This window comes from Cuculus canorus, chromosome 5 (genome assembly GCF_017976375.1).
Source record: "Cuculus canorus isolate bCucCan1 chromosome 5, bCucCan1.pri, whole genome shotgun sequence".
Classification (NCBI taxonomy): domain Eukaryota; kingdom Metazoa; phylum Chordata; class Aves; order Cuculiformes; family Cuculidae; genus Cuculus; species Cuculus canorus.
In genome coordinates this window covers 47,780,371-47,808,321 of record NC_071405.1, presented here as the reverse complement: position 1 = coordinate 47,808,321, position 27,951 = coordinate 47,780,371, and the positions used below count along the sequence as shown (strand labels likewise).

Below are 27,951 nucleotides of genomic sequence, written 5' to 3'. Positions count from 1 at the left end.
CAGATCCTAAATACTTCTATTCCCTTGGTTTCTGAATCTTTAAGTAGTTGGATAGTATTTTCAGGTTTGAGGTTTTGGGAGGTTTTTGTTATTGCTTTGCTTTGGTAGAGGTTTTTTTTGGGAGTGAGCGGGTTGACTTTTTTTTTCTCCTTTCCATAAATGTAGTTTTAGAATCTGGTTACTTAGAAAAGTGCAAAAATGATTTTGCAAAATAAATTAGTGCTTGGAGTAGTGCTTTAAAAATAAACATAACAAAATATGTGCTGAAACAATAGGAGCTGTCAGAATTACTAATGAAGTAAGACTTGCACTTTTTTCAAAGCTTACTTTCTACAAATGATTACTAGTTTTGGTCATTATATGTAATTAATAGTAATGTGAATGAAAAACAAATTATATATTAGGTAGCAGGTATGAGCCTTTCTGTGCCAGCATGCATTTTAAGAAAGCAATCCCAAAGCACTTTTCTAGTAAAACTTCTTTAAAGTGCTAGCGCATCCGTAAAGTCATGAATCGGTCTCTTAAGGTGTCAGAGCTCAGAGGCAACAGATCTGCCAAGGAAAACTGAATATTTCCTTTCTGTACTGGTGTTCTGTTTTACTTTAAGACTTAACAATATATGACTTTACTTCGTACTAGCAAGACAGAAGCCCACAGAGATAACCACTCTGTTTTTAAGAGAAACATACACTCATCATGAAAACCCAGGATATATTATCATATTTATTTGTTCAGTCTGTGATCTCTTACTCTTTTTGTGGATGGTGTTTCAGAGATGATAACTTCAACATTAGCATTTGTGAGCTATGGGGCTGTGTATTTACAGGCTTTCCTCTGACCAGGAAAAAGGCGAGAGGATGATATGTTTTTCTTTACTCTTCTGAAAAGTTGACTGGTTTTATTTTTTTTGGCAGAAAAACTGACATGTTTACTGGAAGAAAGAAAACTTCCATAAACTTTGCAACCTCTTCTTTGAATGCCTGATTATTTTTTACTGTTTAGTAAATGTACTAAGTTAATACTGAAATCTCAGTTTCAAGAGAAGAGCATAGAATCAGAATTATTAAAATTGCCTAGCCATAGAGTTAAGCTACAGTTAGTGTTTCATTGCATCATATGCTGTGCCATCTGAACACACTTTTCAAATTGTGTCAGGCAGGAAAACTCACTGCCTTGACAGACCCCAATAGGCCACCTGCTCAGAGATGTATAGAGGATCAAAATTAAGGAAGACTCTAGTACCCTATTATGTAAATTCATAATCCTAATCCAAAATTATGGGTTCTTGAAATCCTTCCCTGAGTGGATTTAGTTTTAATCATGACACTGTTGAAAGGACTAAACAGATGCCATTTCTATCCTATGTGGATACTAGAAAGGAATATTTTTTCTAAGGTGGGGAGAATGTGACGGAAGGCCCACTTTTATTACAGAAGTATTTTAATGCTCATATTCTCTTTCTAACATCAAAATCTCAAAACCACTAGTACACCAAGATTGCAGCTGGAATAACGGGAGCCCTTAGCATAAGAAAGACATGAACCTGTTGGGTTGGTCCAGAGAAGGGCCATAAAAAATGATCAAAGGGATGGAGCACCTCTGCTATGAAGAAAGGCTGAGAGAGTTAGGGTTGTTCAGCCTGGAGAAGAGAAGGCTACAAAGAGGCTTATTGCAGCCTTTCAATACTAAGGGAACTGATAAGAAAGATAGGGACAAGCATTTTAGCAGGGCTTTGTTGTATTAAACTAAAAGATGGTATATTTAGACTAGATATAAGGATGTCCCATCCCTGAAGACATTCAAGGCCAAGTTGGGATGGGGGTGCTGAACAACCTGATCTAGTTGAAGATGGCCTTTGCTGAATGCAGGAGGCTTGGTCTAGATGGCCTTTAAGGGTCCCTTCCAATTCCAAAGCATTCTATGATTCTTTGATTTTAAATATTTTAAACAAAGTAAAATGTAGAGGTCTAAAACCTACACTTGGTCTGAAAAAGGTTGTTGAATTAAGGTTCTCACTTTCTAGAGCTAATTAAGGCCATATTAAACAATGCCTATCAGGAATGCTTTAAGAATAAACATACATTATAAAGATGGACTAGATGATAATTTGAGTTTATTCCCTACTCTTTCTATGTTAGAATTGGGTATTTTACTTCCAAAAAGAACAGTCACACAGTTTTTGGAAATCTTAGAACTCTTGGGTAATGGTCTCCAATTATGTTGTCAAAGAGATTGGTTTGTTTAGCTGTTTCTTCAGAACATGTTTCTTCTTCATAGAACTTTCAGACAGGCCTGAATAGCTTATGTGAAAACATGCCCACTTTATCTTAAAACTCTAAATTTTAAAGAGTATGTAAGATTTAAGGGTCTGCTTGATTGTCTTAATAAATCACTTCTCAAAATCCCCTTTATCAGCTGTTAGCTACCTCTGAGAAAACGAAAGTAACTCAAGCTGCATTAAAGTGAAAAAGTAACTACAAAAAAGCAGTGAATTTTGGTTTGTTTTTCACTAAATATGAAATGGGGAACACAATTTCTACAATTTGGTAAAGACATAGGTTTACCTAATTGTAAAGAAACAAGGCTGTCTCTGTGTAATGGTTTAGAGCAGCTTCAGTATATCCTATTTGGTTTAGTTTATTCCTTCTTCCTTCTGCTCTTTTCTGTGGAAGACCATATTCTTAATGTTCATGAACATTTTTAGTATGCTTCTACAGTTCTTATTGATTTATTATTATTTTTTAGTAGATTATCAAATGTATAAAATCTTCAATAAAAAATTAATTTCCACTTGACATATTAAGCATTTACATAATAAAGAAGACCTATATGTTCAGTTGAAAAGAGCTGAAATATATACATTGGCCTAATATGACAAGTTTATAAACTATAATGCTACTTGTATTTCATTTGTTGCTGATATCAGATTACATGTTTTAGGGGTTCTGTGTGGGCAAAAAAAAAATTAAGTGACAACCACATTGGAAAGACTGACATTCCAATGCCAACCAATGCCCTTATCACATCAGAAAAATACAGAAATTTAGACACTGTGCCAGATTCTGTGTGGATATAGTGTCTTTCTGTAAGCCCAACAAGGCAAGTCTGTTAAGACAGTTAATCTTCAGCAATATTTCTCTTATAAGTTTTCTGAGGCAGTTACTGACATAGAGCTGAACTCAGTTATTTTCCTTCAGAACTTTCCTATGCAAAATTTATTCAACTCAAAAGCTGCCTTTGCCACCCTCCCCATTTGAAGTTGCAGGTAATGCAATACTTCAAGTGCAAATTAGTTTTTATGAAATTCTGCAAGGTTCTTATTGTTAGTGCCAGTGAATTGTGAGGAAAGACTTATGACTTTCACATCATATTTCTCAACTAACTTATTACAACTGACTTTATGCTCTATAGATGATTGTTAATGCGAACAGTCCAAAGAATGGGAAAATATATTTTCTCTAAAGTATCTTTGCAGGCTTTTTCAAGCTATCTATTTGCAGCACTACCTTATATCAAGTTTGCATATGGAAAGTTATTTTCAGACTCATGAGCTCTAGCAACAGGTTATTGACTTTTTTCCTTTGCATGAGTTACAGATCCAATGCTTCAAAGACTGATAAACCAGACAGGAATTAATAAAAAGTTTCTTTTTATTTTTTTCAGTTCTTGTTCTCATGGAATTACTTTCAAAAGGCGGTAAGTGCAATAAACATTTATCTCATTAGCCTATGAGTTTATTAGTCAAAATCTGAAGTGGAGTGGCTTTTCTACCAAATAGGTACACCCTGAAGGTGAGATCAGAAGAGAATATAAACCTTCTTAATTCTCTCTCTAGCAGCAAGTGGTCTGTTTGTTCATTCTTGTTACTTATTATCAAATTTGATTATTTGTTATCAAATAACTATCTCCTTCTCTCCAAGAATCCCCACAAAACTCTGTCTTCTGTGCAATAGTAGTTTATGGTATGGTATTCAATTGTTGACATGGACTCACTTCACCCAGTTGAAAAGTACTTTGCGCTTGGTCACATTTTGACTTAATTATATGTTGAGCTATGCAGATATTTTTTTCATGTATTTAATTCTTTGTCCAGTAGCTAAGATGAAAAATAACACAATTGAATGGTTTTAAGCCTTTCCAACATGAGGGTTTTTTTTTCATTTGTCATGTCAATTTGAATGAATGCATCAGAAATATTTCCTTTCATACCTTTTTTTACAAAAGCAGTGGAATTTTTGAAGCAAATGCCTAAATTACACGATAACTTGAAACAGAGCAAGAAATAATGGTTGTGCTGATGACAAATCTATCACCCTCCCAGAAAATGGCATTTAAAGAGCTCAGCTCACAGGTGAAATAACATGATTTAACATGCTGTCTCCTGAAGCGTTTTCATAGGCGTATCCCACTTCTACAAACAGCAGTCTTTCCCTTGCATGATTTGCTGTACTTCCCCAAGTCGATGGATAATTTGACTTACTCTAAAATTGAATTATTCTAAATGTAATATTTTATGCACATTATTAATGTTTAATTATAAATTTATTAAGTTATTAACAATTACTAAATATGCTCTGGTATAGTTTCAAGTTGAAGACAAGTAATTAGTTTTCTTTCAAAAGTTATGTGACTGGCTATTTTTGTATTATTTTCATCAGTATTTTGAATATTAAACATTTTTACATAGTTTTACTTATAACTTTATGGTACACTGTGGAATGAGAGAAACATACAAATTTGGTGCACATATTAAAATAGAAAAAATAATGAGACTTACAAACCAGCTTACAAACAAACTAATTTGTACAATATATGCCTGAAAGAAAGGTTAGTCGCTTGATTTAGCTAAAAGTGCTTTGGATGTATCATAGTTATAAAACTCACATTTTTATAGATGATCTGGACTAAGCAAGGAGCAATAAATAGATACACAGCAGAGGTTTCTGATCTTGAAATACATTCCAAATTCATTTACATGCAAAACACTTAAGAGCAGACCCTAGTAGCTGTCTAGATTCCTTTTCATCGACATTGTTGCTTTCTAAAAGAAACTTTTTTTCGGATCAGTACCTAAGGAACAAATTTTTATAGTGCTGAGATAATCAGAATCATGAGAAAATAAGCTGAAAATATTAGGCCATTACCTCTCTTAAACCTAACATGCACTCTCTTTCATAGAGTGGTAAGTTCAGATTGAACTAGTATGTTTTTTCTTTTGTAAAGCAGGCATGCAGGCTGTAAATTTGACTTAAAGCCAGTGATTGCTGCTTTCTGTGTGTTTTTCAGCACAAATGTTGCAGTGACACGTAGAGAAAATTATCTTCCCATGCTGAAATTATCATCAGGAAAGGAAGGCAAAGGAAATGCCAGCTGCTTATTTTTTCGCCGGTGCTGAAATTCTTCATTTCAGTAAGGAACAAGAAAATATAAGCAATTGTCAAAATGGCTGTTTTGTATTTCTCTATTAGTTCTGTGTTATGCCTCTCTGCAGCAAACAATATGTTTTTAGTGGACATTTCATGAATGATGAAATGAATATTATTCAGTGGGGTCTAGAGTGCACTGTCTACATGTAACCATTAAAATTATTTCCCCCACGAACAATTTTTTTAAAAAAATTGGAATCAGTTCATTCAGGGAGTCCCAATAAGATTGCATGAATGAATTTTAATGTAAGTTGGGAATACATATAATTGCAGCTGTGGAAATGAGATTCATGGTGATCAAATACACTCCACAAAGGTACACTTGTGCACATGGAACTGATCATGTGCCGAAAGGGATTATAGTGCAGTTGACATAGCTATATTATAAAAGCTGTCTAGATGCCCAAGGCGGCATTTGGGAATCTGTGAAATTTTTGTGGAAAACAGGCATATCAACTGTTGACATGTTTTTGAGCATCTGTTATCAGCTTCTTCACAAGATCAAGTCTAAATGAAGTGAAATGCACAGTAGCCTGATGCCCTGGTTTAGCCTTGCCTGGCCAACATCTAACAATTCATCCTCCACCAAGGAATGTGGAAAGGAATAAAGGAGAGAAACTTATGGGTTGGAAAAAACTCACCGAAAAAACCAATTTTAATAAGACAATAACAATAAAAAGAAAAAGTAATCATTAATAAGAGAATAATAAGATACATGTATATGTACAAAATCAAAATCGAGCTCCCCTAATGACAATCACATCACCACTGATGCGGTAGGGCAGGCACTGGGTAAGTCTCTGACTGGGCTCAATAGCAGACAGGAGCTGGATTCACGAACACATGGATTACAGCATTGTACATGTACATATGTACATGTGGTGTTATTGGTTTTGTAGTGAAGAAAAAGTAATGAAGTTTTAAAAACCAGTGCAGGGGCTGGAGAACAAGTCGTACGAGGAGCGGCTGAGAGAGCTGGGGTTGTTTAGCCTGGAGAAGAGGAGGCTGAGGGGAGACCTTCTTGCTCTCTACAACTACCTGAAAGGAGGTTGTGGAGAGGAGGGAGCTGGCCTCTTCTCCCAAGTGACAGGGGACAGGACAAGAGGGAATGGCCTGAAGCTCCGTCAGGGGAGGTTCAGGTTGGATATCAGAAAAAAATTCTTCACAGTAAGAGTCATTGGGCACTGGAACAGGCTGCCCAGGGAGGTGGTCGAGTCGCCTTCCCTGGAGGTGTTTAAGGAACGGGTGGATGAAGTGCTGAAGGACATGATTTAGGGAGTGTTAGGAATGGTTGGACTCAATGATCCAATGGGTCCTTTCCAACCTTGTGATTCTGTGGTTCTGTGATCTCCCATCCTTGTTGAAGTTATTGTTCTGTAAGTCCGAGACTACATGAGTATTTGAGATTTTGGAAAAGTATCTTCAATTTACTGCAGTATATTGCAAGGTAGTCAATAGATTTGCTGAATACCATTTAGTAACGGGCAGAGAACATATGTCTGGGAAATGCGTTTATGATATTAAAGGCAGAAAATGTGAGGAGAAGCAGCAGCGGTGTGCACTGGAAACCATTACAGAGAATCAACAGGGATATGTTTGATAAGCAGCTAATGCAAAGCAAATTGCCAAACCGTACCATTTTACATAGATGCCCAACTTCTTAAAACTATGTTTTATGCTCTGAAACATGCATGAAAATATTTTTGCCATACAAAAGAAAAAGGTACCTTAATGCCCTTAATATGCACAGGCATCAATTACTCAATTAATACCTATTCATTTTCTTAACTCTATTGGACTAGAACTGAAGTATCAAGGGCCAAAATTTTTATCAGCTTTGTCACTTGGTAAGTCTTCAGTTTTCTGAAAAGTGAGATGCCAAACATTTCCTGTGTCTGGCCTTTTAAATACTAGAGGGAGAAAAAAGTTAATTCTTGACTATTTGAGGCAACTTGCTTACTTTATTGTGCCTTTATCTTGTAATTTTTGATGCAGGAGAATTCAATTTCCAACTTTGAAGAAAACTGGGAAATGCTTCGAACCAGAATTTTTTATTTTATCTTTCATATACTTTTTGTAAATCAGGAGGTAATATATTTTTGTAAAACAGTTGTTTATATAATGCTTTTCACCTCTTTGGCTCAGTTGTTTATAAAATGTGCATTCCAAGTGTTTGCTTTTAACACAGAGTTGCTTATAGTTAAGGTTTAGATAAATTTAAAGCAATTCTGAAAATGAAAGACAGAAAAAAAAATTTAGCAAATGAATCATATGAGAAAACTGCAGAAACATTCGATAGTCCTTATTTAACTCCTATTTGGAGCATTTTTCTTGAAAGATCACTTTCCTCAATTATTCTAGTGTACCAGAAAATGAGTAAATGGAAAGCTTATGTGGATGACTGTATTTAATAAACTGTCATTAAAGCATCTACACCTATATGTAAGTCCTCATGTAATAATACAGATTGCAATGAAGTGAAAGAGCATGGAGACAGAAAACATAACGAGGGAATAGCTTGGAATGGTCTGGAGAACTAAAATTGGCTGGAGTTTATCCAGAGTTATTTTTCATGGCTGCTAAAGAAATTAGAATAATGCAGTTATCCCAAGCCCTAAAAATCATTCAAAGTTGGGTAACGCTGAAAAATAAAAGATATGCTGGAGAATCATGAGTTATATTACAACAGACAAACGTTATTCATTTGACAAAACCAGGTGCTTCTATGATGCTTATATATTTTATTTTACAGTCATGTAGTTTTTAGAAGAATAACATATTATTCAGGGGAGCATTTAATGTTATATTTCTTTGGGAGAATTATTTTTATAGAATCACATTTTGAAATGTTTTGGTGAAGTATATTTCTTCATCTTTATTGAGATGTTGTTCAGGCACAGGCATCCAGAAATTCTGTGGAAATGGATAGTAATCTTTTGTGGCCAGCACTAGCAAGTAATTTTTAGGTCTCAGGTTGTGTTCATGCTATCAACATCTTGGAGTACCTCCCATATGAGGACAGGCTGAGAGAGTTGGGGTTGTTCAACCTGGAGAAGAGAAGGCTCCGAGGAGACCTTAGAGCGACCTTCCAGTACCTGAAGGGGCTACAAGAAAGCTGGGGAGGGACTGTTCACAAAGGCTTGTAGTGATAGGACTAGGGGCAATGGGTGTAAACTGGAGAGGGGCAGATTTAGACTGGACATAATTTCTTCACCATGGGAGTGGTGAGACACTGGCACAGGTTGCCCAGGAAAGTTGTGGCTGCCCCATCCCTGGAGGTGTTCAAGCCCAGATTGGATGGGATCTTGGGCAGCCTGGTCTAGTGGGAGGTGTCCCTGCCCATGGCAGGGGGATTGGAGCTAGATGATCTTTAAGGTCCCTTCCAATCCAAACTATTCTATGATTCTATGATATGGACTTCAGAATTTGGAGATCAACTAAGTTAGCTGCAGATAAAGAGTTTTGTGTCTTTTATGGCAGGTATTCCTGTAGCCAAGTACATTGAACTGCAGCAACTCGGTACAAGAGAATGCAGGAAGCCAAACCAGACTGTTCTGGTTAACTGTGGATGTTTTGCAATAACAAATTAAAAGTTGATGCTCTAGGCATATTCTGATGATAATTCACAGAAAAAGCTATATATTTTTATGTTTTGGTCTGTTAGTTTAGCTTTAAAGGAAATATATGCATGTATCACTGTATTTTAAAATATATTTGAAGGTCAAGTAAACAAATTTTAATGTCATATTAATAATATGCTACTATTATTAACACTAGTAAATGGTCATTCTCTATCTAAGATGGCAGTATGTCCTCCTAGTGCTTTAAAAAATAGAATAATTTCATATATTGCAAAACCACAAAAACCTTAAGCCAGAATCATGATTCTGTTTAAAATGATGGATCATAGCTCAGTGAAGGTGTATAAACTTCAGTATAAACTTCTAGCATGCTTAATACCAGTGAAATTGATTTACAAGTACAGTTCTTATGTACAATAGAAAGTGTTTGTCAGACTGAACTTCAAAAAGGGGTAACATCTATTTGTAACAGGTGAGTAATACTAGAAAAGACTGTAATTACTTAAATTTTATTTGACCGAGCTGTGAAAAACAGACATGCTTCCTCACAAAATTATGCATTTTTTACTTTAAGAAGGTATCTATTGTGTTAGTAATTAACCATTTAATTCTCCACTCTACAACACTGTGAGGGGACTGGAGAACAAGTCTTATGAGGAGCGGCTGAGAGAGCTGGGGTTGTTTAGACTGGAGAAGAGGAGGCTGAGGGGAGACCTTCTTGCTCTCTACAACTACCTGAATGGAGGTTGTGGAGAGATGGGAGCTGGCCTCTTCGCCCAAGTGGCAGGGGACAGGATGAGGGGGAATGGCCTCAAGCTCCGCCAGGGGACGTTCAGGCTTGACATCAGGAAAAACTTTTTCATGGAAGGGGTCGTTGGGCACTGGAATAGGCTGCCCACGGAGGTGGTTGAGTCACCATCCCTGGAGGTGTTTAAGGGACGGGTGGACGAGGTGCTGAGGTGTATGGTAAAGGGAGTGTTAGGAATGGTTGGACTCGATGACCCAGTGGGTCCCTTCCAACCTAGTCATTCTATGATTCTATGATTCTATGACATAAAGGAGTAGAAGAGTAACTTGAGCTAGTGAAGCTGCAAAAAACAAAGAAAGAATGCGGGGACAGGAGGGAAAGGATGCAAAAGCAATACTAGTTGAAAAGTGTGAGGTCTGGTTTTGGTCTGCGTGTAGATATACACATACAAATACAAATTTGTATGTGCTGCAGCATCTCCCATATGAGGGCAGACCAAGAGAGTTGGGCTTGTTTAGCCTAGAGAAGAGAAGGCTCCGAAGAGACCTTATAGCAGTCTTCCAGTGCTTAAAAGGGGCTAACAGGAAAGATGGGGAGGGAATGTAATGGTAGAATAAGGGATAATGCTTTTAAGCTGGAAGAGGATAGATTTGGATATAGATATTGGGAAGAACTTTTTACTTTTTGACGGTGTTGAAACACTGGAACAGGTTGCCTGGAAAAGTCATGGATACCCCATCCCTGGAGGTGTTCAGGGCCAGGCTGTCTGTGGCTTTGAGCAGCCTGATATAACAGAAGATGCCCCTGCCAATGTCAGGTGTTTTGTAACTGTTTACAATCTTTAAGGTTCCTTGCAACTTGAACCAATCTATGTTTCTATGATTGTGTGTACATAAGTCAGTAAATGTGCTTGTGTCATGGTCAGGGCTTGTATCTGGGAAATGTAAAATTTCAGTTTAGAAGCAGAAGTGAAACTTTGCAAAGTAGTCTTTTATTGGCTTTGGACTTGCAGTGAACTATGATTCTGATCCAGTGAATTGTATAAAGACATATTTAATTTACACGAATGACCTCATTTTATTAGTTTTATACTGAAATTAGGTGTATGTGTGAGTGCTTCACTGGAATGGGATAAAAGTACTCATTGTTTTGCAGTGTACTGAGGTGAGAAATAGCTGTTTAAAGGTGTGAAGCAAATATCAGTGTTACATCTATATGGTAGACCTGTGTGTAGATATGATTCAATCTGATATTTGGCTAAGATTATTGGCATGGTTTTGGTATTCGGGTCTCGCAGTTTTGGATTTCTTGTCACTTTTATTTGTACTGTTTCAAGTAGTTCATTTGTTAACAAACAAGGGGGAAAGTAGCTCATTCCCTTGCTTAAGTAAGATGAGAAAATGTCAGGGATTTTTTTTTCTTTTGCTTTTGGTTGTATTTTAATTATGCATGAATAAATGTGTCTATGCACTTTAGCCTCCTACTAAAACACACTAATTTAGGAAAAGATATAATTCTTCAGCACCAAACTGACTTAACCAGGGGATGTGACAAAACGTTGTTGTGGTAAGTTGAGACATGGCTAAAAGCAAATCTGCCAAAACCATAATTAAGGTAAATGGAAACCCATATTAATGAAATTCATTGAGAAGCTGATGCAGGAAGAAAATGTGTTTTGAGATTAATTATTTGAAAGCAAAATTATCAAGGCTTATTTTGTGAAGTAAATACAGTTATGCATTCCATAAGAGTCTGAAATTAAAAGAAAGTAAAGGGTTGTAAATCAATAACAATAAAAAGTGCACTAAGCTAATGGATCCCTTGTTTCAAATTGAAAGTGACAGTTTTGAATTCCAGAGTAAACCTTTACTGATGGCCATTTTCATTACCATGCAGCAGCTCTGCCATTTTAGTTTCCACAGCTGAACTCACTCAGCTATGTGCTGCTTTGATCTATGACTCTATTTGCTGTGCCTTTCAGGATAGGGAAGTGGGAATTCATTACTGAAAAACACCAGAGTGATTTGGAAGATAGATTTTCATGTCACCAGCTGATCCCTGAGGCTTAGCATCCACCCTTTGAATAGAAAGTTAAGTAAAACCTGAGAAGATGTTTTCCATGTTGCTTTTTCAAAGGGGACCTTGCTGACTGATTTAATGTGCATATCTGTTTACACGCTCTTCTGTGTCTTCCAGTAGAGCAAATGCTTTTCCTTGTAGCGAATAATTGGTTTGGTGGTTTTTAGTCCTGTCTCTTGCTTTTGGGTATGCATTATTCCCATAATGCTCTAGGCTACTGATGTTTGATGTGTAGGAGTTGAAGTAATCCAGTGTAGAGTTTACTCCAGAACAGTAAATGCTTTTCTTTGTGGCAAAGAAATAACTTGGTAGTTTTCTTAGTCCTGTCTCTTGCTTTTAGACATGCACTGTTCCTTTGATACTCTGGACCACTGATACTTGATATGTAGGAGTTGAATTAATCAAAACTGGTTGGAATAGTAAAGATAAAATAGTGCAAGATTTTCTCTACAGGAGAAAATCCTGTAGACAAAAGTTCTTTCGTCTCCTCTCACCCCCAGTTTTCTTAAATGCTACAATCGTAGTTTCATGTCAGACAGTTCTGATCATTTTTCCTCTTAATTAGTTTTAAAATATCTTATTGAGGGAAATAATCTGAAGTACTCTATATATACTGATATATTCACGCATATGCTTTGAGACAGCAGCTGTGTTGTATGAAAAATTATTTTTATTTCTCAGGATAAATATAGGATGGCTCAATGAAAAATTACATCAGGGCTCCTGCTAACTAAATTAAAAAAAAAAAAAAAAGAAAAGATTTGTTATGAATTTAATCGTATGGCCAAGAGAACTATTTAATGCAAAAGAGCAGGCAAACTCAATTTAAGCCACTTAACATTAGAGCCAGGGGGATCACGTGTCCACAATGACTGAGGTATTCTCTCATATTTAGAGATCTAGGTTCTATTTACTTTTCAGAATGATCCCCTAAATTTTATACTTTAAAGTGCATTAGATATGTCACGTCCCTTTTAATGTTAGCTTCATATGAACTATATTAATTTTCTGAATGTGCCTGTAAGTAGAAAACATGATTCTTTATCTTGTTTTTTGTAACATTCACCAAAAAAATCCAAATTCTGCTCCAAATGAGTGTATTAAAGAGAAGAGTATCAACAAAGAATACTGAGAAACCATTCCTGAATATGTGCTGGGCATTCATGTGATTTAGCTCAGGAAGAAAGGAATTCAAAGTGTACATTTGTAGAAGTGAATTGAATCTGGAACTAAGTGAAGGTTAATGTGTATTCAGGAAAATTTGGTTGGTTTGTTTTTTCTTTTCTGGTGAACAAATTAGCTGAAAAACAAAATCTAAATATAGCCAACTGGATAACAGTTTTTTTTCAGAAGAACATTTCTGTGTCTTCAGAGAAAAAAAAACAAAACTCACAGCTGTTGGAAGAGTAGGCAGGTGGAAAATCTATGTGTGGTAACCTTTGAAGACCTGCTTTTAAAAGCAGCTCAAAAGAAAACTTAAATTTAGTCTGTTACCCTTTGAAAAATGAAGCAAAAATTTTTAGATTTGTTAACGTTCATCCCTTAGGCCTTCTTCTGTGAAAGAATTGAGAAGTAAACAAATATGTTTTTCTTTAGCTAGTTGCAGTTTAAGATGTTACTTTTTTCACTTGTGTCATCTCTGTCCCTCCAATGTACATAAGGATTGTACGGGAAGACACTGTAAGTCTGTGAATGCCCTTAATTTACATTACCACAGCCTAAAATCGCTGTAGTTCTTTATGCTAAAGTTTTTCTTTGCATGGAAACAGAACACAGTCACCTTGCCCTTCATAGCATTTCAGATATGAGATAGTAACTGTGAGAGTATTGCTACTGGCTAGTTTTGCATTAGCAGCTTTATTGACAAAGTAATAAATTTTGCATCTTGGAAAACAGTTGATATATTTTAACATTATTGAGAATATTCTTATTTAATTTATGTTTTTAATAAAAATGTGTAACACTTTTTGCATTAGAAACAAGGGGAGAAAAAATAGTTTTGAGACAACAAAACCAAGTTTGTGCTGTAAAAACATTAGAAGCTTTAGAAATAAATATTTCTATGAGCATTTTTACAAAGTAGCTATAAAATAATAATACAATCCATTCTACACTCCAAGTAGAATAAATCTTCTGTTTAATATGTGGTAGACAGCTGTTTTCTTACAATGTATAATATTGGAGGAAGTGATAATCTAATGATTGCTGGAAATAATGGGAGACATCTTGATATTGTCTAAGTAGCTTACATTCAGATAATTGGAATTCTTTGGACATTTAATTATGACCGAAATTGGTAGGTATTATTTGCCTAATTCTTTCATCCTTGTATTTGGGGTTTAATCTTCTGGGTTTGAAATTAATGGAAAAATTCTTACCTACAGTTTTGAGTTTTAGATTCTTCATGCATCCATTTCTCTTTTCAGAAAAAGAAACATGGTTAAAATTGTCCGTAGGGAGCATCTTGATCTTCTTAGAAGAAATCTGAGGCACATGTAATGTATCAATATACACTGGGGGCCAATCAGGGGGAATGCAGCTTTGCAGAAATGAACCTGGGGGTCCTGGTGGGCACCAAGTTGAAGTGAAGCAGGAGTGTGCCCTTGCCACAAAGAAGGCTGCTGGTATCCTGGGCTGCCAATAGAAGGTGTTGCCAGCACGTTGAAAGAGGTGATATTTGCCTATACTTAGCACTAGTAAGGTTGGAGTAGTGGGAGTACTAGAGTCCTCAGTACGAGAGAGACATGGACAGGCTGGAGAGAGTCCAACAAAGGGCCATGAATATGATGAAGGGATTGGGGCATTTCTCCTGTAGGAAGAGGCTGAAAGTAGGGACTTTTTAGGCCAGAGAAGAGAAGGCCAAGGGGAGATCTTATTAATGCTTATAAATTCCTGAAGAAGAGTGTAAAGAAGACAGATCCAGTGGTGCCCACTGACAGGACTAGAGGCAGTGGGCGCAAACTGAAACACAAGAAGGCCCCTCTGAACATCAGGAAACACTTTTTCATGGCGAGGATCACTGAACACTGCAATATGTTGCCCAGGGAGGTTGTGGAGATATTCAGAAGCCATTTGATTGTTCTGTGCAACTTGCTTAAGCAGGGAAATTGGACTAGATGACCTCCAGAGGTCCCTTCCAAACTCAGCCATTCTGCAGTTCTGTGATTCTATGCTTTTATACTGTTCTCTTGATGTAGAGATCATCAGACATCTGAAGATGAGTCACCAGAGAAGTAATTTATCCAAATTTGTGATAGACATAAACACACATGTGGCCTCGCATGTATATTTACATACATGTGCCTGTCATCTTAACATGTTAACATAGTTTTGGAATTGTTTAGTGATACACTTGGAATTTCACCAATAAAATGGGCCATATTGTCATTGATTTCAATGACCAAAATACTGTGTTCTGTTAGGATTTTAAATTAATATTACTGTTATGCATATAAGATTAAAGGAGGAGAATTAAAACTGGGAACTCAAAGCTAAAAATGAAAGTTTTATTTCTGGCTTAACTGGTGGCTTGCTGTATGACCTGGGGTAAGCTCTTTGAATAATCTGTGCTTTCATTTTCTAATATATAGAACCGTACTAATAAAATACACCTGCTTTGCAGAGATGTTGTGAGTTTCAGTTAGTGCTTATAAAGTGCTCCGAGTTCGAAACATAAATGATGCTTTGGCAGTAGGAGTAATTATTATTGTTTTGTAATTATGATATGTGTTAATTTAGCTCTGTGATATTTGTCTACATTTATCAAGACTTATAACTTGCTCCTGGCAACCTCTCATGCATTATGATTTCCTCTATACACTGAAGGTACACATCTCTTTGGTATATAACCATGTTGAATTATATATCTATATGCACTGTGTATTCATGACATAACAGGTGTTTTTTACATCTACTGAAAATAATTCTTGCTCATTGATTGTAGTGATTTTACACTTGACTAATGCTATATTTCTGTCTTTTTAAAAAGTATTGTAATTAGTCAAATTATTTCCTTTTTTAAGTAGGGCTCAAATAAACTGTTGTGTCATGTAGCATTATTGCATTTTGTTGAAGTTAATGAAAATCATAATACGGACCTGTTTTAGTAACTGCATTATTGTATATCAAACATTAGGACAAATACGATGTTTCTCTTTGAATAATGAAACATTTACTGCTCACACTGTCTAATATAATGCCATTATTGCACCTGAAGTAGAGAAATTATACTAGCAGGTTTGTTGCACAGCATTTGCTTGCATGGCTATATCCCTTACCTACTAATCAAACAGATTTTGTAGTCCCGAAAGACTTTTAAAGGGAAAAAGCAATATAAAGTACTGTTAACAGTAGGGGATGTGGTATCAACTGACTGAATGTTCTTGCCTCATGTATCAGAGTTCATCTTTAATAGCTGGTATCATGGATCCCTCCATAGTGTGTAAATCATATAGTTTCAACAAGAAGTATCTGCAAAATTCTAAATGCTTTTTAGGCTTCTTTTTTTTTTTTTTTTTTTTTTTTTTTTTGCTAATGCCGTCCTATTGCTTGTAAAGTTGCCTGACATTCTGAGAAAGCTGAGGAGTCTTATTTTGATGTTTTGTTACAGAGACTTGACTGATATAGGTGAGTATGAACATAGAAACATAAACAGTGTGGCCAGCAGGTCCAGGGAGGTTATTCTGTCCCTGTATTCGGCACTGGTGAAACCGCACCTCAAATACTGTGTTCAGTTCTGAGGGTACTAGGGTTGCTTTGCCTTGGGAAGAGGAGGGTGAGGGGAAACCTTATTGCTCTCTACAATTACCTGAAAGGAGGTTGTGGAGAGGAGGGAGCTGGGCTCTTCTCCCAAGTGACAGGAGACAGGACAAGGTGGAACGGCCTCAAGTTGCACCAGGGGAGGTTCAGGCTGGACATCAGAAAAAAAAATTTCACAGAAAGGGTCATTGGGCACTGGAAGAGGCTGCCCAGGGAGGTGGTCGAATCCCCATCCCTGGAGGTATGTAAAGGACCAGTACATATGGTACTCAGGGACATGGTTTAGTGGCAGATAGGAATGGTTGGACTCAATGATCTATAAATCTTTTCTATATCTATAGAAAGAGATAGATCTTTTCTGTATCTATAGATATAATTCTTTTCGAACCTAGTCATTCTATGATTCTATGATAATTTCAAATAATACTAATGAAATTATTGACTGATATTGATTATATTATTAATACTTTGAAATTATGTTGCATAGACTAAGATTATTTTATGTTGTTATTTAGATAATAGAAATAAAAATGAAAGTGAATATATAAATAAAATCTTTGATTATAAGATCTAAGCCAATTTTTAGTTGTTCTGCTATGTATGTGACTATCATATGGTGTATAATGGTCAAACAAAATTATTAATAGATTAGACGGACAAGTGGATGATGGTCAAGTAATTGATGCAGAAACTGACACAGCTCTTTAAGATGTTCCTACTTGAAGCTGTATTTTTAACAACCCTCTGTCCTCCCATGTCTTGGACCATGGGACAAATTATTCAATTAATCACAGAAGCAGTTTAATGTAGTTTGTTTGGCTTTGCTTTAAAGCACACCATAGTGCCTTGATGCAGCATGCCTAGTGTGCATTGGCGTTGAAGAGGAAAATAATCTACGCATTACTTCTGGTGTGAGAAGGAATTCTCTAATGAGGAGGTTGTTAGGGTGGAAAATAGAAACACAGAGAGCCATAGAGGGTTTTTGCAATTGTTTGATCAAAGCCACAGTTCAAACACTCTTGATTTAAAACAAAAAATCATAGTTCATGCTTAGGTACAGCAGCATGTTTAGATAATTGTATCTATAAGTTTAGGTATCTACAAAATATTTGCATGGTGAAGATTGGATTCTGAGGTGTTTATTTTCAGTGTCTTTTTCCAGTTTGGATTAATTATTACAATATTTCACTTGTAAGACTGTGCTTCTTCATCAAAAAAGTGCTATTTTGCATACGTGTTGAACTTATAATAATGAGTAGAAGGAGAAAGGCGTATTCTTAAATAAAATTAAGCACTGCTTCTGTCACAAACAAACATTATACCATATGTTTTTCATTAATACCTGTTTCTTCTTTTCCATTTATTAGTTTTATGTATTTAAACAAAAGGAATACTTTCATGCAAATGTCTCTAATTGTATTAATGTTGCCAATATTATTTAGGATTGATGGTTTGCAACCATTTTATCCTGAAGCAAAGAAGTTATGCCCCCAGCCAGCCTAATTTATTTGATGTCACAACTGAAAACAAGTGATCCATTGCCAGCAACTCTAAAGTTTTCATGGACTTAGCTACATAATGAGGTAAAGGGTATGTTCGTGTCATGTACAGCCAACTGAACATGAGCCAGCAGTGTACCCAGGTGGCCAAGAAGACCAATGGCATCTTAGCTTGTATCAGAGATGGCGTGACCAGCAGGTCCAGGGAGGTTATTCTCCCCCTGTACTCAGTGCTGGACACATTGAATACTGTGTTCAGTTCTGGGCCCCTCTCTGGGCCCCTCACCACAAGAAGGATGTTGAGGTTCTGGAGCGTGTCCAGAGAAGAGCAACGAAGCTGGTGAGGGGACTGGAGAACAAGTCTTATGAGGAGCAGCTGAGAGAGCTGGGGTTGTTTAGCCTGGAGAAGAGGAGGCTGAGGAGAGACCTTATTGCTCTCTACAACTACCTGAAAGGAGGTTGTGGAGAGGAGGGAGCTGGCCTCTTCTCCCAAGGGACAGGGGACAGGATGAGGGGGAATGGCCTCAAGCTCCGCCAGGGGACGTTCAGGCTTGACATCAGAAAAAACTTTTTCTGGAAAGGGTCATTGGGCACTGGAACAGGCTACCCAGGGAGGTGGTTGAGTCACCTTCCCTGGAGGTGTTTAAAGGATGGGTGGACGAGGTGCTGAGGGGGTGGATGAGGTGCTGAGGGGCATGGATCGTTAGGAATGATTGGACTCGATGATCCAGTGGGTCTTTTCCAACCTAGTGATTCTATGATTCTATGTTATATAGAATATATTGTCTGGGAGTTAAAGTTTCTACTCACAAAATAAGATTTCTTAATGATTGACAATTTTTGATCTTGAGCAGGCTTCCTTTCTACTTACAGAATCAATGAAATATTTTAATGCTTTATAGTTCTATAGTATATTCCAAGTGAGATTTTACATGAGAATTTTTATAATAGGTGTAAAAATAGATTGCAGATGCTCTGAGGCAGAAGAAAGTTTGATTAAGGTCTTTCAGAATCTTTAAAAGTGACAGAAATTTTCTTCTCAGAAGTTTTACCTTGAATTGAAATGGAGACAAGGTTCTGTCACTTAAGTCTTAGTATTTCTTTGCGCTTTATCAGGACTAGGAAGCTTGGAGGTTAACTGGAAAAAACTTAATAAATATTTTTTAAGTCAGACATTGGATTCACAGTTTTGCTTTTTCTTTTAGCATGGAAAAAAATCTTTAGTGACCAAATTTCTCCATTGGCTTTTCTGGTAAAGTTTTAAACCCCTCACTAATCACCATTGTGTGTCATTTCATTAAAATACTTGACTTTCCTAAAAAAGAAGTGACTTGTTTGTTTGTTAGTTTGTTTTTATCTGTCCTTCCTTTTTTCTTTGTTTCTTTTTTTTTTTTTTTTTTCTCTTGCCTTCCTATTGCCACTCAAATGACAAACTGATGAGTTTCTTTTCAAATTATTATGTTTGGATAATTTGGTTTAGTTGCCTTCCTGCAGTCTTTTATCAGTGCTTGCTTCCATGTGACTATGTTTAGTTGGATAACTGCAATAAGAATTCACTGCTGACTTGTCTGTATCATGTACGTGGCTTTCTTTTTCGTTGTTCCCCTTCTGCCCCCTACCTGTATTCAACAAAAAAAGATTTGTTAGCAAGGTATTTGATTGATTTTAAAGCAAATAGTTTGAAAGGCTACTTGTGAAGCTTATCAGATTTCTGAAAGTATTTTGTGGTGTGTTGCATGTCATAAAGCAGAACTACTGAGAAAGCCACAAAGTCCCTTTCATTCAATAATAAATAAATTATATATTTTAGTTACATATCACCCATTCAGTCAAAGTCACTTTGCTGTTGCTAAAGCTTTTTTTGATGCACGCTGGTTTTTATATTTCATAACAGGGATTTTTTTTTGCTGAGATGTTATTAAAAAGAAATGCAGTTTCGGTAAGAAGCAATCGCCTTTTGCAAAGTAAGGCTGCCAAATTCCTCAGGATATGAGAGATACTGAACTCATGCTCAAGTGGTACTGGATTTGAACTCTGCTAAAGAGGACTATAAAAGTCACTCAATTCAAAATGAAAAAAAAGAGAGTTAAGGTAAATATGAAGGGAAGAAAGAGAGGAGAATGTAAATGGAAGAGAGTATAAAAAACATGCAAAGTTATTTCACAGAAATTATGAGGAGAGGGTCAAATTTAAAAATAAAGCTTGTACGATCTTTACATCAGTTTATGAATTACCATCAGCAGTATGGTCACATGCAGGATGATGAAACAGATTCCAAAATAATGAGTAAAATTGTTAGTAGAGAGAACTGCTAGTTTATCCTGCTTTTGGCACATGAATTTGTATGGACAACTGATGATTATTAAAATGATAAGCAAAATGCTATTTCCGGTTTTCTCTTCTTAATGCTGCTAATTATTACCAGATAGAACATAAATAGTTTTTCCTGCTTGTTTATTCCATTGACTACTTCTTTTGTGTCAAATTACATGTTGTCATTAATCAATTCTATGTCTATTTTTCTATTCTGAATTTATGATTCTAAGACAGTCTATTTTGGAGGCCCACACCAAGAAGTGAAAAACAGGACAAACTTCTATGTAGGAGAGTAGATAAGAAAGCTGTATAAGCTCTCCTTTCCTTAAATTGTTTATGTAGCCAACATAAAGTACTGTAACTCTCAAGTTAAAAACATTAAGTTAAAATTAATCCTAGCCTAATTAAATGATTTTTTTTTTTCTTTTTGGTGGTAAGATGGCCTTTCCATAGAGTATGTACAGCTAAATCACTCGAAAAAGTGACAAGTCCCTCTGGACCACAAAAAATTTCCTTATAGAGCACTTTTGTCCAGCATTACATGAGAGTAACAAGTAAATACGTTTGAGTAGAAGAATACCTCTTCTGTTGACTGATAGAGTATTTTGGTTTCCATGTTAAAGAGAGGATCTGCATCAGAATCCAGTCTGGACCACCCATTATATATAGATATGGTAATATAATTATTTTTTCTAGAGTAGAATTACAGAAATAGTAGGATCCTGACAGAAAGGAAGTAGATTTGCAGTTTCCAAGTTACGAATGGCAGATGATTTATATAGGTTGAAAAAAATTAATCACTGATTTCAGTAAAAATTGCTTTAGGGAATTTTCAGATCATCCTGCAGCATGTAAGGCTGTGAAATTACTAAGTGTTTTAGAATATTTATCTTACTTGTGATTTCTGTGGCATTGTATCATATAATCAAGGATGTTCCTGTTGTTTCTGTTGTTATATTAAATAAAACCTGAAGCCTCCAGCACAAAAAGTATGCATTCCTTAAATAGGAGATTCATTTTGAAGTGAGTAAGAATGCTTGAAGTTGTAGTCAATAGTCATTACTAGCATGCAATGGCAATTCATTAGTGCTTCTTTGGGTTTATTGTTGTTTGGGCTTTTATTTGCTTTTTTGGTTTTTTTTTTAAATCCATGTTGGTTTTAAATGGTGACCAAGAACTACTGAAATGAATTGAGTATATTTTTGTCATTTGTAGAATTGATTAAATTCCTGTGAAAATTCCTGTATATCCTTAATTTAGGTTATAGTTCCAAGTTGGGGGGAAAATGGATATACTTAATAATTTGCTGGAATCTCTGTGAAATGTTGTTAGACAATTTCTTATGTTTCTATTGAATCTTTAAATTAATTTAGAATTCAGGAATTGTTGTCTAGTTCTTCTTTTTTGTTCTAGATATTGTCGAAGTACCACTCTTTCACCAGTTGCCTTCAGAGGGAGTTATGTTGTAAGCTCTGGAAGAAAAACTCAGAGACTAACCTTATAGCTCGGGAGCCAAGGGTAGGAGGGGACAGTTGAGGAGATGATTATAAAACACATTCTAACCTGGCACAGTGAGAAAAGGCTCAACTTGATCGGTTCACACAGTACGAGTGGATGCATGTTCAAATATAGATGTTTTCTTACCCTTGGCTGGAAAATGTCAGTGTGCAAGAGTCCACAGTGAGCTAATCACAGAATCATAGAATTGTTTGGGTTGGAAGAGACCTCAAAGATCATCTAGTTCCCACCCCCCTAACCATCTCACTAATCAGGCTGCCCAAAGCTCCATCCACCCTGGCCTTGAACACCTCCAGGGATGGAGCATCCACAACTTCCCTGGGCAACCTGTTCCAGTGCCTCACCGCTCTCATGGTGAAGAAATTCTTCCTTATGTCTAGCCTAAATCTGCACCTCTCCATATCAAGTTTCTTGTGAAACTGGAGAAATCCATGATGGAAACCTTTCAGTTATTGACTGAAGCTTATGGTGAAGAGTGCAGGTCTCATGCACACATTTTTGAATGGCACAAATTATGTTCGGAAGGCAGAGAAAGCATGTAAGATGATAATTGCCCAGGCCACCCATTCACAATAGTTACTGATGACAACACTGAAAAAGTGTGAGATGTGATTCAAAAAGACACAGAAAGTTGGGTGTCCTAGCGGTAGCTGAGACAGTTAATTTGGACAGGGAAAGAGTTTGGCACATTCTAGCTGAATAATTGAATATGAAAAAAAAATGTACAAAAATTGTTCCAAAAATGCTGTCAGATGAACAAAAAGAACATCACAAGGAATTGTGTTTGGATGTTTTGCAACACATTGAGGATGAACCTGATTTGTTGAAATTGGCGATTATTTGTGATGAAACCCAGATATTTATGCATGATCCAGAAACCAAGTGACATTCAGTGCAATGGAAGTCAGTAACATCTTCAAGACAAATAAAAGCATGCATGAGTCATTTGAAGTTCAAGGCCATGTTGATTGTTTTCTTCAATAGTCAGGTTATTGTGATCGTAGAGTAGGTTCCCAGCAGCTAGATGGTAAATCAGCAGTATTGCACTAAATCTTGATGGAATTGTGCAAATGCATGAGAAGGAAATGACTAAAATTGTGGAGAAACAGATGGATTTTGCATCAAAACAATATGCTAGCTCCCAACACTGTGTCTGTGACACAGTTCTTAGCTAATATCAACATCACTGTGCTGGAGGACCCACCCTGTTTACCAGAACATCTCTTCCTGTGATTTCTACCTCTTCCCAGAGATCAAGTCAGTGCTTAAAGGAATCCATTTTTTGTTGGTAGAAAATGTGAAAATAAAAATGACAGGGTTCCTCAATAGCCTTCCACAAAATTATCTGCAGAATTGCTTTGAATGTTGACTGCATTGTATGCAGCTGTGTGTCAATGTGTCAACTGAGAAGGAAACTATTTTGAAGGTGATTGTAGCTGATTTTCTCAAATTGTTAAATAAAAAGAGTTATAGGCACAGTCTTGGCATTTTTTGAGCTGGACTGCATATCTTTTCCTAATGCTGCCAGCCCCAGTTCCAAGATGCTGCTCTCAGACTTTCAGAACTGCTTTCACAACTTAGCTGTCACTAATGTGCAGATCATTTCAGGAGAGGCATCTTGGTCCAGCTTTACTCTCCAGTAGTGATATTTGATATGCAATTTTCAAAGGACAAGAAAATTATTGTTATAAATGGTTGAGAGAGTTCTCTGAAGATAGGAAGTGAGCAATTTTATTAAATGTCATATTTTCTGTTATCACTGTTCTTAATATGAAATCACAATAAAATACTGTCGACATTTCTGTGGTACCATATGATGTATCTAACAACCGGCCTGAATATTCTCTTGTAACAAGACATGAATTAAGTATGTTTACAGATGGCAGCAACCCATTTCAGTGCTAGGATATAGCCCTGGAATTATGTGCTTCTCCTCAGCCCTTTTATTTCTGTCTTTTAAACACCATTATGATGTTGTCACAATTTAAAAGGTATTAGAAGAAAATGGTAAGCCTTTGTCTTCTGACAGAATAGGAGAGATACCCATCATTTTAAAAGCCTAATTTGTCCAAATAAATGATTTATATTTGAATTTTCATAATGCCTTTTGTTAGTTTCTGTGAAAGAGAATAGCATGCAAAATACGGATACTAACACTTAAAAAAATTTATATTAAAGTATATGTTTTAGAGTAAGAGAAACCATCCGGTTTTGTTCTTTTGTCTTTGTGGTGTTCCTCTAATAATTCAAGCCCAAAAGAAAATAAACAAAGGAGTAGTAGGTAAATGTCTTAGTTTTTACATTGCTATTCTTGTACATTCTGTTGCACCGTTGTTTTGGCTTAAATGTGAAATGTGATTTTTTTCCTTAATAATTAATCTGAAAAAATTCCACTAAAATTGTATTCAAATATGGTTCAGTTGTTGCAAAAAATTGGGATCAAATTATGATATGATGACTGATGAAAATGTTTGCCACTGTAGTCGTGCCATGGAGAGACTGGTATAATCTATGTCAGGAAAATAGGAAAAAGTTTACTGTAAATAATGTTACATCCTCTGGATGAGTCTAGATGACTTTTGCTATATACAAAGAGACTGCAAGAAAGGTATGCTCCAATTAAAAGCAGAAAGCAACAAAGGGTGTAGCTACAATTAGCTATTAGGCTAACCACTAATATGCTTCTTTGCCCTCGATGAGGCTCTTTTGAAGAGTCCTTGCTGCGTGGATGGGGAAGGATCACCTGCTGCTGTTCTTTGGAACACTGTGAATTACATTATTCCTGAGTTGCCATGTTCCAGCTATGATCTTCCCCTTAGGTTTTTATACTTTTTTTTTCCTCATCCTTGTTTTCTCTCTTAAATCTTTGAGCTGCTGACAATCTTTTTCTCCTCTATTTTAATTCTGTCTGCAGTTTTACCTTTTAAGTTTAACCTTTTAAGTCTTGCCTGGCTTTAGGCTATGTGCTTTGTCACAGCTATTTCCTGTAACATTGTGGGTTTCTAAAAAGTCCTAGTCAATGTTATGCACCTGTGCTGTGCCAAAACTAGTGTATGATCATAGAAAACTGAGTACCCGTGGAGAAGCTAGAGGAGGATTTCTTTGCTAAAGCTATTTAGAGGTTGATCCACAGCTCAAACCTGAAGTGGTCTTGGCTCAATTAAGTAAGTGATAGTGTTACTGTTGTACTAAGGAGACCTAAAATTTCCTCTTAAGTCTCTAGACGCTCATTCTTGAGACCTTTTAGCAATTATTCTTCTTAACTGCATTTTAAAGTAATGATAGTGATTTTTATTTCAATAGGTACTTGATAGATAATGCTGCTTATTCAAAGAAGATGTAATGCATATCTTTTTTAGAAAGTGTACATTTTGCCACCAAGAAAAAAGGTGAGCTTTTTGTTGCAAGAGCTAACAGAATTTATAGATCCACAATTACTTAATTAATAGATTCGACAAATATTTTAGATTCTTGACGAGTTAGAGGAAAGTAACATAGACAGAAGCTGAGGTTATAGTAAAAATGGATTGATATATTCATAAACAAAGGTTTGCAATAGATTTTGAGTAGGTTAAAACATAAGGATGCTGGGTTACATCTTTCCCTTCTTCTTTCCAGAGCAGTATAACAGATGCAGTAGTAGAGTTGCCAAATGGATCAGTCTTTCCCTTGTCTTTCATTTTGAACTCTACATGTTTACAGGAGTGTTTCTTCAAAATTTCATAAGAAATTATGAAGGTACCCTTCCTATCTTTCTTGACTTTGAAACAGTACCAGAAACTGAAAGAAGAGCTTGATGAAGGCAGAGGATTGGGATATTAACAACAAAGTTTATAGGAGGGCATAAAACTTTTTCAGTGGCTCATCCAGCTGTGACCTGCTTGTCACAGTGTAATGCACTTTCTTCCAATTTGCTGACTTCAGTGTATCTGTATGAAAAAAAAAGGCTTTAAATTCTGCTTTTGGAATCCATCCAGTAATATTTTCCCCTAAGCTTGTAACAAATAGCTGCCAGGGCTCCATGAGTCCGTTAATATACAGTAGTGTGTATGTCTCATGAACATTGCATTGGTAATATGTTTGGTCAACAGTTTCACAGAGGACTGATCCAAAGATATACAGAGAAGAAACAAGGTCTTCAGAGACATTATTGCACTTTCTGCCAAATAAAGAGCGAAAACAGAAAAATGTCTTTGTTTTATGCTTAATTTCCACGGCTCATTCAACTGAACATTTGTGGAAGTAGAGTATGTTGTAGATATCTCTAGTTTCACTTGTCTTTCCTTTTAATACATTGAGAACTCTTTACAAGTTCTAAGCTTTGCCCCTCTCTTATAAGCATATGACTGGACAAGCTCAGCCTCATGGCTTACTCTTTAGGTGCATATTTCTAAGAAGTCTAAAGCTGTCAAATCTGCTTTTAAAACATAAAATAAAAATTATACCAATATGCATGGTATTTGAATTTCCTTCCATAAAAAAAAATTAAATGAGTGCAGGAAGAATGGGGGCACAAACAGGAAGCAAAAGTTCTATAGAAAATGCCCTAGATTTAATTGACTGACCTGAACAATATCAACTTTCATATTTGTACTGGAAAGAATTAAATGGTGCATTGCCTTTTTTTCTAACATTAATAGCTTATACAAAAAGAAACAGGGTTAGACAGTGGATGATGAAACTTTAAACAGAACTAAAATTCCTCTGTTAGTGGCATATGTGATTCAGCAGGTGGTGCTCTTCCCTCTGCTTATCGTTTATGAGTCAGGTGTTGGGACTGTGACAGAAAACTGCCTGGTATAACTTAAGATCCTAGACACCTGTGATTATTCAGTTATTCAGTAGACCATATCACAACAGTAATGAAGGTAAAAATTAAGACCATGTTTCAGATGAAGCCAAAGCTTACTTTTCCCTCTCCCCTACTCTTTTTCCTTTCCCTGAAGTGTAAACATGGACTGGAGCCTGAATATTCTCTGCCCTGTGTTCAAAAGCTGTATTCAGCATCTTTCACTTGAGTAACTATGTTGACAAGTTTCTGTCTTGTTTGCCTGGCAGGTTTCTTTATCAAAATTAGTGATATTTCTTATATTTTCTTTATCTGAGGAACAGTCTTTCTGTTGCTAACAATTAACAAACACCTCCTCCCCCAACACCTTCAAAACAGAGTACAGAGGGCAGAAAAGCAGAAACTGTCACAACTGTGGGTAACAAATGGTGTCGATGAAACAGTCTCATGCGTATCTTTCAAGTGTTCACTCTTCTCTTCAGCTACAACTTCCTTGTTTTCCCAGCATTAGACCCTCAGGCACACTCTTCTGAACTGAAAGCCCAGGAAGGCAGGATACTGCTGGAGTTTCAGCTATTCCTATAATGTTATTACACTTGTTTTAAATTCCAGATGATGGTCTGTTCTATTAAATATTTGTTTCATCAGTCAGTTCTCAGACACCTCAACTTTCTCTCAGTCTAATGCGTAGAACACCATGGCTGTTTCATGTAATTGAGAAGAGAGCACAACAATGTCAGAAGACAAGACACAGCACAGAACCACACAGGGGGAGTCTGCATTTCTGTTGATGCTCTTTTGACCTCAATCAAAGAACAGCCGGTCAGCTATGCTTGGCATCTGTAGTACCAAGAAGAATGATATTTCACTGCCAACTTAAAATTTAGAGCTGCCAAAGAGGTGTCATTGAATTAAGCTACCTAGAAGAATCTTGAGTGTAGTCAGATCTCTTTTGACCTTACCAAGCAGTGCATCGACGTATAATATTGACTTAAGTTTTTCTGTGGCAAAGTGTATCTTTAAATACAAACACTTGGCAGAATTAAGTAAGTTAATAATAACCCATTTTGATGTGTTTTTCACTTCTGCTTCAGAGTGTGTGCCATTGTGAAAAGAGTAACTACTTCTGTTCTTCAGCAGCTAGAAGTGAATAAGTCATCACGGTGTGTCTGTCACTGCAATGCAAACTTTTATGTGTTTTTTGCCTGTAGCATATGAACGTTATAATAATAAGCTT

General features: G+C 36.3%; 1 protein-coding gene across 15 annotated transcripts in view; it reads left to right on the top strand.

Annotated features, from left to right (window-relative positions):
- LRRC4C (leucine rich repeat containing 4C) overlaps positions 1-27,951 on the top strand; it is a 529,117-nt gene that overhangs the window by 238,680 nt on the left and 262,486 nt on the right. For 3 of the 15 annotated variants that reach the window (XM_054067037.1, XM_054067043.1, XM_054067036.1), the window contains 2 exons: positions 3,664-3,696; positions 5,287-5,409. The exons of 11 other annotated variants lie outside the window; for them this stretch is intronic. The gene's annotated coding sequence lies outside the window, so the exon portion shown is untranslated. The remainder of the gene's footprint in view (positions 1-3,663; positions 3,697-5,286; positions 5,410-27,951) is intronic. One more of the 15 variants, XM_054067052.1, reaches the window with a different exon arrangement.